Source organism: Chrysochloris asiatica, unplaced genomic scaffold, assembly GCF_000296735.1.
Source record: "Chrysochloris asiatica unplaced genomic scaffold, ChrAsi1.0 scaffold00112, whole genome shotgun sequence".
Classification (NCBI taxonomy): Eukaryota; Metazoa; Chordata; class Mammalia; order Afrosoricida; family Chrysochloridae; genus Chrysochloris; species Chrysochloris asiatica.
The window spans coordinates 1,151,599-1,167,758 of record NW_006408630.1 but is presented as its reverse complement, the minus strand read 5'-3'; the positions used below and the strand labels follow the sequence as shown (position 1 = coordinate 1,167,758).

Below are 16,160 nucleotides of genomic sequence, written 5' to 3'. Positions count from 1 at the left end.
TTGTTGTTAAGTAAGTGCCATCCAGTCGGTTCCCTTCCCATAGTGACCCTGCATAGCGTTTCTTCAGAGCAGCTAGTGATCTTGAACCACTGACCTTGCAGTTCAAACTAACTTTACAGTCCAGAGCATTAACTCACAATTCCACACCAAGACTCCTTCAATATTGCAAGTAGAAGGTTGGATTTTTTTTCTTCAGTTCTTTCAACTTGAGAAATGCAGAGCATGTCTTTCCCATATTAGGTTTTTAACTCCATTATAATACTTGATTTTTTTCTTTTCAAGCTGTCATTTGAAATTTTCTGTTCAGTTTTTTATCTCATTATTTCTTCCATTTGCCTTAGCTTCTCTATGCTCAAGAGCAAGTTTTGCAGTCTCTTCTGACATGCATTTTCATCTTTTCTTTCCTTCCTGTCTTTCTAATGACCTCTTGCTTTCTTCCTATATGATGCTTTTGATGTCATCCCACAGCTCTTTTGGTCTTTGGTCTTTAGTGTCTAATGCATCAAATCTGTCTTTGAGAGGGTCTCTAATTACCGGTGGTATACAGTCATGGCTGTATTTTGACTCTAGTGGAGTTGTTTGACTTTGCTTCGGTTTGAAGTGTCATATGAATAATTAAAGATCTTTTCCACATTGTCCCCTTACCTTGTTTTGGCTCACAATGCTGAGCTTTTCCATCATCTCTTCCCAAGGCCATATTTTCTTTCCTTCTTCTTTGTTTCCAACCTTTGCATTCTAATCACCAGTAATTTTCAGTGCATCTCAATTGCATGTTTGATCAATTTCAGACTGTAGAAGATGGTAGAATTCTTCAGTTTCATTATCACAGGTTTTAGTAGTTGGAATATACATTTGAATAATAGTGGTATTAGCTGGTCTTTCTTGTAGTTCTATGGATATTATCCTATCACAGACAACATTGTATTTCAAGATAGATCTAGATGTGTTCTTTTTGACCAAGAATGCAATGCCATTCCTCTTCAATTAGTCATTATTGGCACAGTAAACCGTATTTTCTGATTCAAAATGGCTGATAGCAATACATTTACCTTTTAGTTCACTAATGTCTAGGATATCTATCTTTGTATGTTCCACTTCATTTTTGACAACTTAACAACTTTCCTAGGTTCATACTTGGTATATTCCATATTCTGATTATAAATGAATATCTACTCATTTTGAGTTGTGTCTCCAAAGCTGTATTCCATTCACATCATTATGGTCAACTCTACTTTGAGGAGACAGCGCTTCCCTAGTTGTATTGTGAGTGCCTTTCAACCGTAGGCGTACAACATCCATCATTATATCTGACAATGTTCTGCAGCTACTTTTAAGGTTTTCAGTGACTACATTTTCAGAAGTCGTCTGCCTCTTCTTCTTCCTAGTCTGTCTTACTCTGGAAGCTCAACTGAAATTTGTCCATCATGGGTGACCCTTCTGGCATTCAAAATACCAGTGGCATAGCTTCCAGAATCACAGCAGCATGGAAGCCACCATAGGAAGACAAAGTGACAGATGAGTGGTGACCTGTTCATGCTGTTGTTGTTAAGTGCCATCAGGTTGGTTCTGACTCATAATGACCCTGTATAGAGTTTCCAAGGAGCTGCTGTGGGTTTGAACGGTTGATCTTACAGTTAACAGTCCATTTCATATCCTACAGTGCTATTGTTGTTAAGTGCCATTGAGTAGGTTCTGACCCATAGTGACCCTGTATAATAGGGTTTCCGAGGAGTGACTGGTGAGCTTGAACTGCCAACCTTGAGGTTCAAACCGACTTTGCAGTTCAGCGCATTAACCCACAGTGCCACACCATCCTGGAATTCTCTATTACTGTCTTCCAAGGTGAATACTGGCTATGGATGGTTCTCTGTTCTGAAGGAGTTTGAATCTATGAAAACATCAGCAGAACATTCTAGGGACTTCTGGAATGTACATTATTTACTGAGAAAACCCCTCAGAATCCACATTGGTCATGGATTCAGCTTTGACATGTAATCCCTTTTTCACCAACTGTCTCTGCTGGCCTTGGCATTTGCATCTTGGCCATTCAGCTGTTTCTACCACTTATCTTTCAGTTTGTTGTACTTTGGTGGCTTGTGTGCTGCTGTGCTCCTGCAAGCTATGCCACTGACATTTTAGATCCCAGCAGGGTCATCTATGGTGGATAGCTTCCAGAATAAGACAGATTATGACGAAATGGCGGACTACTTTTGAACGTTTAATCACTGAAAACCTTATGAATAGTAGTGGAACACTTTCAGGTAACACCAGCCTATAGCATATTGAAACATTATGAATAGCAGCAAAACATTGTCAGAGACGGTGCTGGAAGATGAACCCCTCAGGTCGGAGGGGCACTCAAAATATAATGTTCCGGACCATCATTTGCTTTTAGAGCATTACTAAAAATGAAGAGAAACAGCTATAAATATCCATTAATATTCAGAACATGGAACTTATGAAAGAAATATGAATCTAGGAGTAGGTTGAGTTGGTACCAACTCATAATCAACCCTATGCAAAACAGAATGAAACAACGCCCGATCCTGCATCAATCTCACAATCATTGATACACTTTAGCTCACTGTTGCTGCCACTTTGCCAATCCATCTTATTGGGGGTCTTTCTGTTTTTCTCTTTAGCAAGCATGATGTCCTTCTCCAGGGACTAGTTCCTTCTGATAATATGTCCTGATAAAAGTATGGGAGACTTAGTCTCTCCATCTTAGCTTCTATGGCTGTACTTCTTCCAACACAGATTAATTTACTGTTTTGGCAGTCAATAGTACTTGCAGTGTTCTTTGGCAAGACCAAAACTCAACTGCATCATTTTTCTATGGTCTTCCTTGTTCGCTGTCCAACTTTCACATACATATGATGCTATTGAAAATACCATGGCTTGGGTCAGGCACATCTTAGTCCTCAAACTGACATATTTTACTCTTGAACACTTTAATCAGGTTTTGGGTAGCAGATTTGCCTAGTGAAATACGTCATTTGACTTCCTGATTGCTGCTTCCATAAGTGTTGATAGTGTATCCAAGTAAAATGAAGTCTTTGACAACTTCAATCTTTTCTCCATTTATCTTGATATTATTTATTGGTCCAGTGGTGAGGAGTTTTGTTTTCTTCACATTGAGGTGCAACCATACCAAAGCCTTTGATCTTCATCAGTAAGTAGTTTAAGTTTTCATTGCTTTCAGTAAGCAAGGTTGTATCAACTACATATTGCAGGATGTTAATGAGTCTTCTTGCAATCCTGATTCCATGTTTTTATTCATATAATTCAGCTTCTTGATTATTTGCTCAGCATACAGATTGAATAAATATAGTGAACAACCTGCTATATGCAGATGATGTAACTGGCTTGCTGAAAGTGAAGAGGATGATCAGTACTTACTGATCAAGATCAAAAGACCACAGCCTTTGATTTGGGTTGTACCTTAATGTTAAGAAAACAAAAACCCTCAACTTTCGATCAATAAACAGTATCCATATAAGTGGAAAAAAGAATAAAGTGCCAAAGACTATTTTTTGATTGAATCCACTATAAACTCTCTTGGAAATAACAGTCAGGAAACCAAATGATGTGTTTCACTAGGCAAATCTGACACATATAACCTCTTTAAAGTGTTCAAGAGCCAAGATATCAGTTTGAAGATTTAAGGGTGCCTGACCCAAGCTATTGTCTCATATGCATATGAAAGCTGGACAATGAATAAGGAAGACAGTAGAATAATTGCTGCATTTGAGTTATGGTGTTACCAAAGACCATAAAAAATACCATGGACTGACAGAAGAACAATAAAAACTTGTGTTGTAAGATGTATGGATAGCTTGAATGCTCCTTAGAAGAAAGCATGGTGAGACCTTGTCTCTTATACTTTGAGCATATAATCAGGAGGGACCAGTCCCTGGAGAAGGACATCATGCTAGGTAGAGTTACGGTTCAGCAAAAAAGAGGGAAACTCTCAATGAGATGGATTGGCATAGTAGCAGCAGCAATGAATTCAAGCTTAAAAATGACTGTGAAGATGGCTCAAGACTGGGCAGTTTTTCATTCTGTTGTGCCTCAAATCCCTCTGAGTAGGAAATGACCCTTCTGCACCTAACAACAACAACAACAATTCAGCCCTTCTTCCCCTCAAGTATGAGTTTATCTCCTCATAATATAAAGATTTTTGTTGTGGTTGCAAAGTTCTGTCGAGTCGGTTCCGATTAATAGAGAATTTAAAGACAGCAACCAAAATAAAAGGTGGTATTTGTTTACAAGTAAGCACTTAGGAAAAACTGATTGCTGTTTGAAGTTCTTATTTTCCTTCTCACCTTGCTGCCTTTACCCAACTCCAGTGCCCGCCATTCTATGCTTACACAATAATTCAGTAGATCTTAAGCATTCTGTTCCAACATATCATATTTGATTAGGCAATGAGGCATGTCTCTAATAATGAGCCTTAAAAAAGAAAAAGTAAAGGAAAAGCCTAGTACTTACAATATGTCATTTTGTAAAATATTTATAATTAGTCATAGATCTTTATTAGGCGTTCAACCACAAGGTTGACTGTTCAAACCCACCATTCACTCTTTGGGAGAAAGATGAGAAGAAAGATGAGGCTGTTTGCTTCTGAACGATTTGAAACCATATATAGAGTCACTATGAGTTGAAATAGAGTTCATTTCAGTGGGTTTGTTTTGTTTTTTTGATTTAATAGTAGTTTGCTTATTTGCTTCTCAACATTTCTCAGAAGATTTTAATGTTAAAATCTTCCAGGCTTCTGATTTTGGGCAAAGTTAACAGCAAAGGATTAAAGGTAAATGCTGAATTATTCTTAATATTTTGGGATTAATATCATATTTTACAATCAATCCAGAATTGAAAATACAAGTTGCTTTAAGGCATGTCAGAGTAGCATTTACAACTTAATTTCTGTTTCCTGCTCCTGTTCTCCTAGAAGTCAGCTATCCTGAAAGATACAGTGAAAACACCAAATCTCCTCTCAAGATGGTATATTTGGAGTCACCACCACCAGACACATGCAACACAATGAGGTTTTATGTTAATAAAGGAGAATATAAGTCTGTTTCTGTTCCCCTTCTGCACAGTGGGAAGTGAGAGTGAGACCCTGCCCAAGAATTGGTCACAGTCAAGGGAAAGCTGCCATTCCAAAGCCTCTGTCAGGGTTTTACTCTAAAGTGTAGAGACCTGTAATGAATATTGTTGTTGGTAAGTGCTGTCTGTTGTTGTTGTTGTCAGGTGCCATCGAGTCCAAACCGATTCATAGCGACCCCATTCACAGTGCTGTCTAGTGTGGTCTAACTCATATAGACTCTGTATAGGATTTCAAACCCACCACCATAGGCTGGTGGGTTTGAACCACTGATGTTGAAGTTTGCAGTTAAGTACTTATCCTACAGTGCCATACTAAGACTCTAATATTTGATAGAATAACTTAATGAATTTTGGAATATGGACATTTTTATCTAGACCTCAGTTTCCACGGCACACCACCTCCACCACCAGCACCAAATGTTTATGGGAACAGAAAGCCTCATCTTTTTGTAATGGAGTGACTGGTGAATTTGAACTGCTGACATTGTAGCTAGCTGTCCAGTGTTGCCTTTTAGCAGTACCAGGGTTCCTTTAATTTGGGATAAGCATAGAATATTAAGTTTCTTTAAGGAACTCTGGTAGCATAGTGGTTGAGTTGTGCTAATTTCAAGGTCAGCAGTTCAAAACTACCAGTCAGTCTGTGGGAGAAAGACGAGGCTTTCTGATCCTGTAAAGGTTTATAGCTTCAGTTGGAACCGACTCCACCGCACACCACCACCACCATATAGCAAATTAATACAACGTTACTTAGTGATTGATTATGACTGGTAGTCAGGCTAGATGTAAGAGTTTTCAACCTGAGAGCTTACTGCAATGAAATGCCTAAGTGGATATTGTCATGGGAATATTCTTCGAGGAATAGAAATCGGATCACATTTATTCTCCAAAAATCATTAAAAAACGCTGGCAGTCTCTGTAGTGAGCACATTATTTGAGGCAAGCCTCATTGTTGACCTCACATGTGGATGAACCAAAGCATGGTGCTTAAGAACTGCAACCCTGTGAAGTGACTGTTGTTTCCATTTGGCACAATTCGTCACTAGCAATTTCAAGATTCAAACTTCTGTTAAGTGTCCCTTTTCTTATAAGGCATGAAGAAAATTCACCAGATGTAATTCTTTTAAACAAAATTAAAACCAAATCAACAAATATTCTTTGTGTGGGCACAAGTGCTGGGACCTCTTAGAAAGACTAAGGTAAAGATGTATTGGAAAAACCAAAGCATACCTATGCCCACTACCATTTTGCTTCCCTTTCTAGTCTCAGTCCTCTGTTCTTTCACTGACATGCCTTTTATATCTTTAACCTCTCCACTCTTTAGCTATTTTGCTACATTGTTTTACTCTCCCCAGCACAGACTTGAGTCACTACTTAGAGAGGACTTGCTAAGCTTTCATTAGTCATTCTTTTGCAAATGAGGTTCAAAAGTTTGGAGCAAGATTACTTCTCACCCACCTCCCTCATCTCCTCCCTTTGAGAAACTATCCCTGTGAATGCAGCACAACAGAAATTCCTTGGCAAAGGTGAAATCCAGGTCCTAGCAAATGCTATTTTTAAAAGGAAACCTCCTTTGAAAGGTAAATGTTTTGTCTTTCCTTATATGTTTCCTGTGGATTGGATAAAACTTGGACAGTTAGGAAAGAATGCCCATCAGGAAACAATAATTGTCTAGGAAAAAATTGTTTTTGTTATGTGCCGTGGAGTCAGTTCCGACTCATAGCAACCCTGTACAGAGTTTCTGTGGCTGTAAATCTTTACGGGAGCAGAAAACCTCATCTTTCTCCCGCGGAACAGCTGGTAGTTTCGAACTGCTGACCCTGAGGTTAGCAGTCCCATTCAAAACCACTATGCTACTAGAGGACACAATATGTATTTGAGGGGTTGCTATGGAATCCTGGTGTGGTACTGTAGATAAGCACTGGACCACAAGGTTGGTTTGAACAGAAAGGTGATCCGGTTAAACTCACCAGCTGCTCCTCGGAAACCCTATACTGGATCTCTATGAGTCAGAAGTGACTTGATGGCACTTTATAACAACAGTGGGAGCCCTGGTAGCACTGTAGGATTATAGGATAGGCACTGGACTGCTAACCGTAAGGTAGGCAGTTCAAACCTACTCAGTGCTCTGTGGGAGAAAGATGAGCCTTTCTGCTTCTATAAAGATTTACAACCCCAGAAACCCTATACAGGGGTTGCTATGTGTCGAAATCAACTCTATGGTAGTGGGTTTTGGGTGGCTTTGTGAGAAAGCAAAGAGCATATGTTAAGAAGCATAAAAGGAATAGTAAATTATTTTATATAATGCAAAATTTTCTTTAGACTGAACCTATATTCTAGTTTGGGCTAATTTCAGGAATACAAATAGACATTCTTCATCAAAAAAAGCCTAGACTTAGACCTAGACTAACCTCATTTCTAACTTTATACCTATTTTATGAAAAGAAGTTAAAACCAAAAATAGAGAAACTAATCAACCGTGATGATCCAGCCCAAATGGTATATATGAAAGAAATAGGATTTGACAAGCATGTAGGATATTCTTTGCCTGAGAATTGTCTGCTCAGAGTCTTATGCCATTCCCTATTCCAAATTTATGGACTTTTCAAATGTTGTCAGAATTACGTACCCATTTAACTTTATATTTTACACTGTAGTCGAACCTATGATTTACTCTTAGTTTCTACCACACTTTTGCCTAGATGCCTCCTCCACTCCACACAGACATGGCTACTTAGTCATGGCTCTTATTTTTTTTTCATATTGTTAATTCCACTGAATGTGACTTCTCTTCTTGCTGACTATTCCATTCTTACTGTTTCTTGGAGATACTGTTAAAGATATGATGGAAAGAAAGTTTAAGACACACAATTTTTACATAAATAATGAATACATTACATACGTGTTTTGCAAACCTCAAATCTCCTTATGCATTAGTTCCCTATGCACATTATGTACATTATATGCAGGCTACTTATGAGTGCAAGAAAAGAAAAAATATGATACAAATAAATCAAATAAATATGGTAGGTATTATAAGAATGATAAAGGTAAGTGACTATGACAAGGGAGGTTTCAGAGGAAGAAGCAATTACTTCAAATGAGAGTATTAGGGAAGGCTGCTTCTTTTTTTTTTTTTATTTCTCATAGTCACCATAACTAGTTTTTATTACATTACAATAATTAGGAGCAGTACAGTTCATGACAAAAATATTACAAATTTCAGATCACTCCACAACACATAACCCATAAACATTTAAAAGTTGATTTTAATGAAAATAATGGTCATGTTTTAATTTAATATTTGATATGATTAACATTCCTAGGTCAATGCAACCAAATGATGGAGAAAAACTGGATCACACTGCATATGTCCCACAGGAAAAAAACAAAAGCACAATGTACAAAATGTGCATGTTCCAGTTTACACTACACAAAAATAGTTCAAATACATTCCAAGTATACATGTTACATTAAGAAATAGTACTAGTAGGAAATTGGCACTCAAAGGAGAAAAAAGAAAAAATATTTTCAACGTGAAAACGCAAGACAGTGGAACTGGAAACTTTGGGGTAAAAGATTTTGTCATCCATTTAGTTCTAAGGGAGAAATCCTCTCTATTGGACATTTCTGTAAATAACCTTATTTTTTCTGAACTAATCTAATTGCCAAACAGGCACTTTAAAAACTATTAGGTTAAAACATAAATCTTAATGAGTTATGACTATTCTTTAAGAACTGACATCAATATTACAACTTTAGAAAGGAATAATTTTCGTATTCTGACTGAATTTACAGCTAATTTTATGCTATTCAGTTTCTCAAGGCAGAATTCATGCTATACCCCAATATTAACTCAGAAGTTATTAAGCATAAATTCATCTTTAACTGCTTTTTTAAAAATCATTAGTACATAGTTATCAAGAAATAATTACTTTTTGACAAATGGAAGTGACTTTATATATATAAAATGGTTAGAAGAAATCAAGTCACTGGAATAAAAAAATGAGATGAACTTGTGCAAACTGCAAGTTAACATGACTCACAAAGTTTCTCTAGAGACTAGGACAAAGTTGTGCAATGGTGGCAAAAGTTTTGATAACTTATACAAGTTAGGTTCTAAATTCCTATGCAGTGTGACTCAGTTAAATAGAACCTAGCATTGGTACTTGGGAATAGTCACTCAAATTATACTACATACTTGTACTGCATTCTTCCACAAGCGTATTAATGTCTAAGACTATGTACTTAGCCATTTTTTTTAACTTTGAAAGTATTTTTATGTTGAAGGCTGTTAACAATTAGGTAATATCTTATTTCTAAGATCATCTCCCCTTTTAAAATCACCACACACAAAAATTTGTGAACCCATTCAAAATCCACATAATAAAGAATAATTACCACTGCTTTAAAAAAAAGAAAACTTGCCCAATGCATAACTCCCTTAGTTATGCATTGCAACTCTTTGAATTATGGTCTTTTTCCCCTCTTGTCTAGAACAAGAGGTGATACTGCGTAAGTCTTAACACTCTACCTAAACAATGTTCCGTAAATCTGTATTTTTGCACAGTATTTCAGAAATCATATTGATTTTTACACAGAATATAAATTTCCTTTTCTGTGATTTAGTTCAGACACCTGTTTATTTGCTCCCAGAAAAACAAAATTATTTTAGAACTCAATAATACTTTACGTCTACTTTAATTATTTATACAAAGAGATCAACTGGAATATTACACAGTCAGAATTTTAATATTACCCAATGTACCACTTAAAATATTACCCGATGCACAACTTAAAGTGTATGACTTTAATTGTCATTATAGAATCAAAGTTAGGTTAAAAATTGTTTTAAATTAAATCTACTCCTTTAAACAATGATTTATATACAGCAACTTGATTAAACGTTGCACTTGTATTATAGAATTATAGAAAAACAGTTATTTTAGAATTAGAAGAAAGTTTAGAGACAAACAGAAACAGCTGCTTTGTAAAACTCAAGTCTGCATTGTATTACTCTGGGTTATGTGCCAGATGCCTCACTAAGATGCAGACCACTAGGATAGAAGCACTACATAAGGACAGGGATGATGCCCCTTGTTTGTGGATCTCACAGTATCCTCAGTACTTTGTGTAGTGTTTATCATCTAGTAGATGCACAATAAGTATTTGATGAATACGTACATCAATTCTGCAAAAATAAAAATGTTTCAAATTCAATTTCAATTATGTAAGATTTCAATTATTGAAACAATGGAATACACCCTATTATCAGGGCTAATATTGCTTGTGGATTATTTAAGGAATTCATTCAACTTTACCTTCATAAAATTCTTCTCCCACTGTACAGGGTTCTAACAGGTTTTTAAATTCCCCCCTAAGTCACTAATAGATGAGGCAGCAAAGAGACAAGGATTAAACTACTGCAGCCACCACCTGAAAATTAGCTATTAGGTCAAGTCCCATTATGGTATCTTTCAGATTATCGTGAGCCCCAAAGAAATAAGATGTAGCGCAATTTGATGTGATTTCATTAGGATTTCCATAACAATGCATTTTGAAATGAGAAGAGATCAAGGGAATCAGAATTGGCAAAGAGGGGGAACAATCAAGTCATTAGTGCTTCTGGAAAGTTAGATAAGATGACACTAATATGACTCCTGAAGATGCAGAGTGGATATTCAAAAATAAACTTCACCTCTTGCACAATGTTGCCTGAAGACTAATACCGATGATATTACAGGTAAAGATTACAGGCTGTACTGAGCTTGACATAGGAGTGTTACATTAATTTAGGGAAGGCTTCTTGGAAATGGTAGGTGTTGCACCAGAATCTCAATACAAAGTTAGTAACCTTTGTAGTCATATAATTGAATTATGAGTAAGATTGGTTGTGTTGAAGTGGAGGGGGAAAGGAATTTCACTCAAAGAGAACACTATGAAGGAAAATCTGGAGGGGAAGTGCATAGGAACCAGCCACTTGCACTTTTTGACCACAACACAGGCATTAAAAGGGAAATCAGAGGAATTAGGTTATAAAGGTAGATTAAAGACTCCATGGAAACTGAATTCGAAGTGTCAGGGTTTGAGGAGCGCAATAAACTCTTCTTTTCCCCTTCAGAGTTCAGAGCCAATTTAGAGATCTCAAAAAACAAAAAAACAAAAAACAAAGAACAAAAAAAACAACAGACAACAACAAAAATAAACCCACTGCCACCAAGTCGAACTCTGGGCTGCTAACTACATGGTTGGCCACCTCGGGAGAAAGTTGAGGTCATCTGCTCCTGTTTAAGATTTACAGTCTCAGAAATGCAAAGGAGCTGTTCTACTGTGTTCTGTAGGTTCACGCTGAGTAAGAAATCTCAGGAGTCAGCAAATTGGATTTATGATATGGCCAATATTGTTAAAGCAGATTGTAGAATGTGGCTGAGAGGTCTTTCTAATACCTGTGCATTTGTCAGAATTACAAGACAGTCATAGAAAGTATTGGGTGACTGAAGGCCTCTCTTGCATGGGCAAGCCCCTTGCCACATGACAGAGAGTAAGAATTATTCAGTTCTTTTTGCCTCCCTTCTTTTATACCTTTTTTTCCCCCATATTTATGGAGCACCTAATATGTGCCAGGTACTCTATTTCATGCTAAAGAGAAAGTACTGAACAAAATAGACATAGAATGTATATTTAAGACTAGATCTGAGAAGACAATCCTAGAAAGGTCTTGGCTGGCTAGGCTCAGTTTCTTCTCCCAAACAACCAAAATGACAAATGTGTACCTAATTCAATTTACTAACTCATAAAATGGTAATAAGAATTCTTTTCTTGAATAACTCCTCAATTTTTAAAGTCAAATGAGAACACATTGGAAATGTTAGCATATTGTTCACACGGAGAGAAAAGTGTAGCCAATAAACCACGCCTTCTGCTGAGGTGTTCTTTCTCCTTACTTAGCAACTCTTATTACCAAAATTCTTTGTCTTTTGATTCATTTAAAAAAAAATGTTTTTTTTGGTATCCTTTTTAACATGCCTACTTTCCCCCATTAAGGATATTTCAATACCTTCCATGAGAACCCAACTGAGTTGTCTTATGTAACAGTCTCATAGCTGTTTTTCATTGGAAAGAAAAACTTGCTTGTGCTTTGGAAATGCATTTGCTCATAATTTAGATTCACAAATGTCCTGAGTTTACAAATAGAACTTGGTCAATGTGAAGAATAATGTTGCTTTTTTAAAGCAGGGCCTGTTTTGAATAGCTGTGCCAAACCAGACACCATGCTGGAGTAGTAACAGTGAGCAACACAGAGATGCCCCCTCAACATGCAAACTGTATGGTCCAGCAGAGAAGACAGGCCACACGTGAGAGGGCGGAGCTCTCAGGGGCCTGTGAGCACAGGCAGGAAGATCTATTTGAGAAAGCACCACTTAAGATTTTTAACCTAGGTGACTTAGATGACTCTCAGAAGACTAGAACCCTCAGTTGGGATAGTATAGAAAAGCTAGCGTGCATGTACCCCACAGGAGTACACAGCTGCATGAACATGTTATGTTGACAAGAACTTACATCAGATTGTCAACACGGAATGCGACCAAGGAAGTACTAAGTGTGTCTGTATTTAAATGAATGATGAATGCAGTACGGATTAATGATGTCATCACCATTCTGTTAATATAAGCATATGACATTTCTTGCTGGGTACTATACTAGTTATTGCAAATTGAATTCTTTAAAGTTTTCAAAAACAAAGGCATCACTTTGGTGACTAAGATGAACCTGACTCAAAGCATAGCCTTTTTCATCACTTCGTGAAAAAAGAAGACTGAAGAAGAATTGACATATTAACATTGTGGTGTTGATGAAGAATATTGAATATATCATGGACTTCCAGAAGAATTAATAAATCAGACTTAGAAGAAATACAATCAGAATGTTCCTTAGAAGCGAGGGTGATAAAACTTGGTCTTGATTATTTTGGATACATCATTAAGAAAAGATCAACCACATGAGAAGGACATAATGTTTGGTAAGGTAAAGGGTTAGCAAAAATGAGGACAATCATCAGTGAGATAAAGTGCCACACTAGCTGCAATAATGGACTCAAACAAATCTCTCACCATACATTGGCTCAGAACCAGGCAGCCCTTCATTTTGTTACACCATGAGTTGGAGCTGACTCCAAGGCTAGTAACAACAACAATGCTAGTTGCTAGGCACTGCATTAGGAGCTTTACATACATTTGCTCATTTAAAACTTGAAATAGCTCCAAGAGATTATATGACAAGAGTCCAGTAGTTGCCTTTCCAACTGTATTCCCCACTTGGGTCTTGCTACAGAATCCCTATTTTATTCACTCTTCTCCAAATGAGTGGTTCTTCCTCAGTCTTTCTGTTCTATGTGGATTGTGCTTGGTTTAAATCAGTTATAGAGGTTTAATTCTTCTTGCCAAATAATTGGTTAAGCCAGGCCAGGCAATCTTGAGAGTCGTAAGACTGGTGTGAACTTCTGGGAAGAGGTTCTGGCTCTTAAATGTAGGACTGAGAAAATGTGTTCCCTTTTCTGCCTCTGAATATTTCTATTGGCAAGTCATGTCTGGCATCAAACAACCAATGTGGTCCAATTAAAGGACTAAGGCCAGTGGACTAAGTGTGGCTGTAATATGGGGAGAGGCAGGACTGGAGGGAATAAGATATGAAGTTCTTAGAACTCTGAGGACATTATTAAATTGATGCATTAATCAGTCTTGGAATTGCTCACAACCCAAATTGGGAAATGATAAATGTCTTTATTGTTTAAGAAGATTTGGTTGGTGCCTTAGTTTCCCAGTGCTGCTGTAATAAAAACATCATATGTTTTGATTTATGATTTAAAGAACAGGGTGGATGTGAGAAAAGTTAAGAATGCTGGAAATCCAAATTCAGGGCACCAATTCTAGGGAAATGTTCTGTGTTAGCTATGAAGAAGGGTTCTTGTCTACTTGAACTTTGTTTCTCGATTCCTTGTTGATCATCATTTTCTCTCTGTCTCTGTGCCACTCCATATAACTCAGAGTGATTAGGTTTAGGACTCAACCTACATTGATATGGACTCATTAGCACAACAAAGAAAAGTCTTCTTTTCAAATAAGTTTAGGTACACAATTACGAATATGATTACCACACACTCTTTGGGGAACACAATTCAATCTATAGCATCTGAGATTTCTGCTGCCTACAATGGAAAGGATTCCTAGTGATGAGTTATTTACTTTTTATAAAATGGAGACACAGAGAACTTAAATTACTTCCCAAATCACAAAACTCCTAAAAGGGAAATCAAATTTCAAAGCTAGACTGGCTTCTGTGGAGCCTTGTGCTTAACCGCCAGTTGTAGTACATCTGTGCTGACAATGACATTTCAAGTTTATTTAAGTGGAATAAAACTGATTCCATTTCAAAATAGAACTTTTAAAGCTTTGATTTGTTGTACTGTACTAATCTGGCCTTGAGTACAATTTTTTGATAGTCTTTAGCAAGGCCATAACTCAAATGCATCAATTCTCCTACAGTCATCCTTATTATCCATTGTCCAACTTTCACAGGCACATGTGGCAATGGAAGATATCATGGATTGGGTCAGATACATCTTAGTCCTCAAATGGACACCTTTGCTCTTAAACACTTTAAAGAGGTCTTGTGTAGCAGATTTGCCTAATGCACTATGTCATTTGATTTCTTGACCACAGCTTCCATGAGTACTGATTGTGTTCCAGGCAAAGTGAAATCTTTGGCAACGTTAATGTTTTCTCAATGTATCGTGTTGTTATTTATTGGTCCAGTTGTGAGGATTTTTGTTTTTCTTTACAGTGAGGTGTAATCCATTCTGATGGCTGTGGTCTTTAATTTTTATCAGTCAGTATTTTAAGTCCTCTTAACTTTCAGCGAGCAAGGTTGCATCATCTGCATATGGCAGGTTGTTGAATGAGACTTCCTCCTCCAATCCTGATGCCATGTACTTCTTCATGTAATCCAGCTTCTCTGGTTATTTACTCAGCACACAGATTGAATACATATGGTAAAAGAGTACAACCCTGGCACACACCTTTCCTGAGTTTAAACCATTCAGTATCCCCTTGTTCTATTCTGACAACTGCCTCTTGGTCTTTGTACAGGTTCCTCATGAGCACAATTAAGTGTTCTGGAATGCCCATTCTTCTCAATACTATCCACAGTTTATCATGATCCACAGAGTTGAAAGCCTTTGCATAGTCAAAATAGCACAAGGAAACATCTTCCTGATACTCTTTCAGCTGAGATCCATCTGATGTTAGCAGTGATATCCCTCATTCCACGTCCTCTTCTGACTCTGACTTGAATTTCTGCAAGTTTCCTGTTGATGTACTGTTGCAGCTATTTTTATATCATTTGTATAGTTTCATTTAATAAGTCATATCATCCTTGGAATATAGATAAGTGCCCTTAAGACTATTACTCTCACTTGTTGAGTTAACATAAGGATATGATATGAGTCATTCTTTTATTCTCTACATTATGTTCTGTTGGGTGACCTGAAATGGTGCTTCTTAGACTTGAAGGTCATTGGAAAGAACATGTCTGAGTTACTAAGGCATTACTAAATGATGGAAGAATTGACCGGTAGAGCATTTCTGTAAAACTGGGGCCTTAGACTACGTATGGCATAATGAAAAACTCTGTAGGATACCTTGAAAGGATAATACTGCTTTTCAGTTTAAAAGTATTTTCTGTTGTTGTTCTTTGTTGTAGTTGTTGTTAGGTGCCATCGAGTTGGTACCGACCCATAGTGACCTTATGCACAGCACAACGAAAAACTGCTCCTGGGCCAACCTCACTACTGTTGCCACGCTTGAGCCCATCGATGCTGCCACTTGGCCAATCCATCTCGTTGGGGGGTCTTCCTCTTTTTCTCTGACCCTACACTTACCAAACATGATATCCTTCTTCAGCGACTGTTCCCTCCAGAAAATATGTCCAAAGTATGAGAGACGAAGTTTGGCCATCTTGGCCTTTAAGGAACATTCTGGCTGCACTTCTTCCAAAAC

General features: G+C 37.2%; 1 pseudogene; it reads left to right on the top strand.

Annotated features, from left to right (window-relative positions):
• The first annotated feature begins 2,188 nt into the window (after positions 1–2,188).
• The window catches only part of LOC102833927, a 31,443-nt pseudogene continuing 17,471 nt past the window's right edge, over positions 2,189–16,160 (top strand).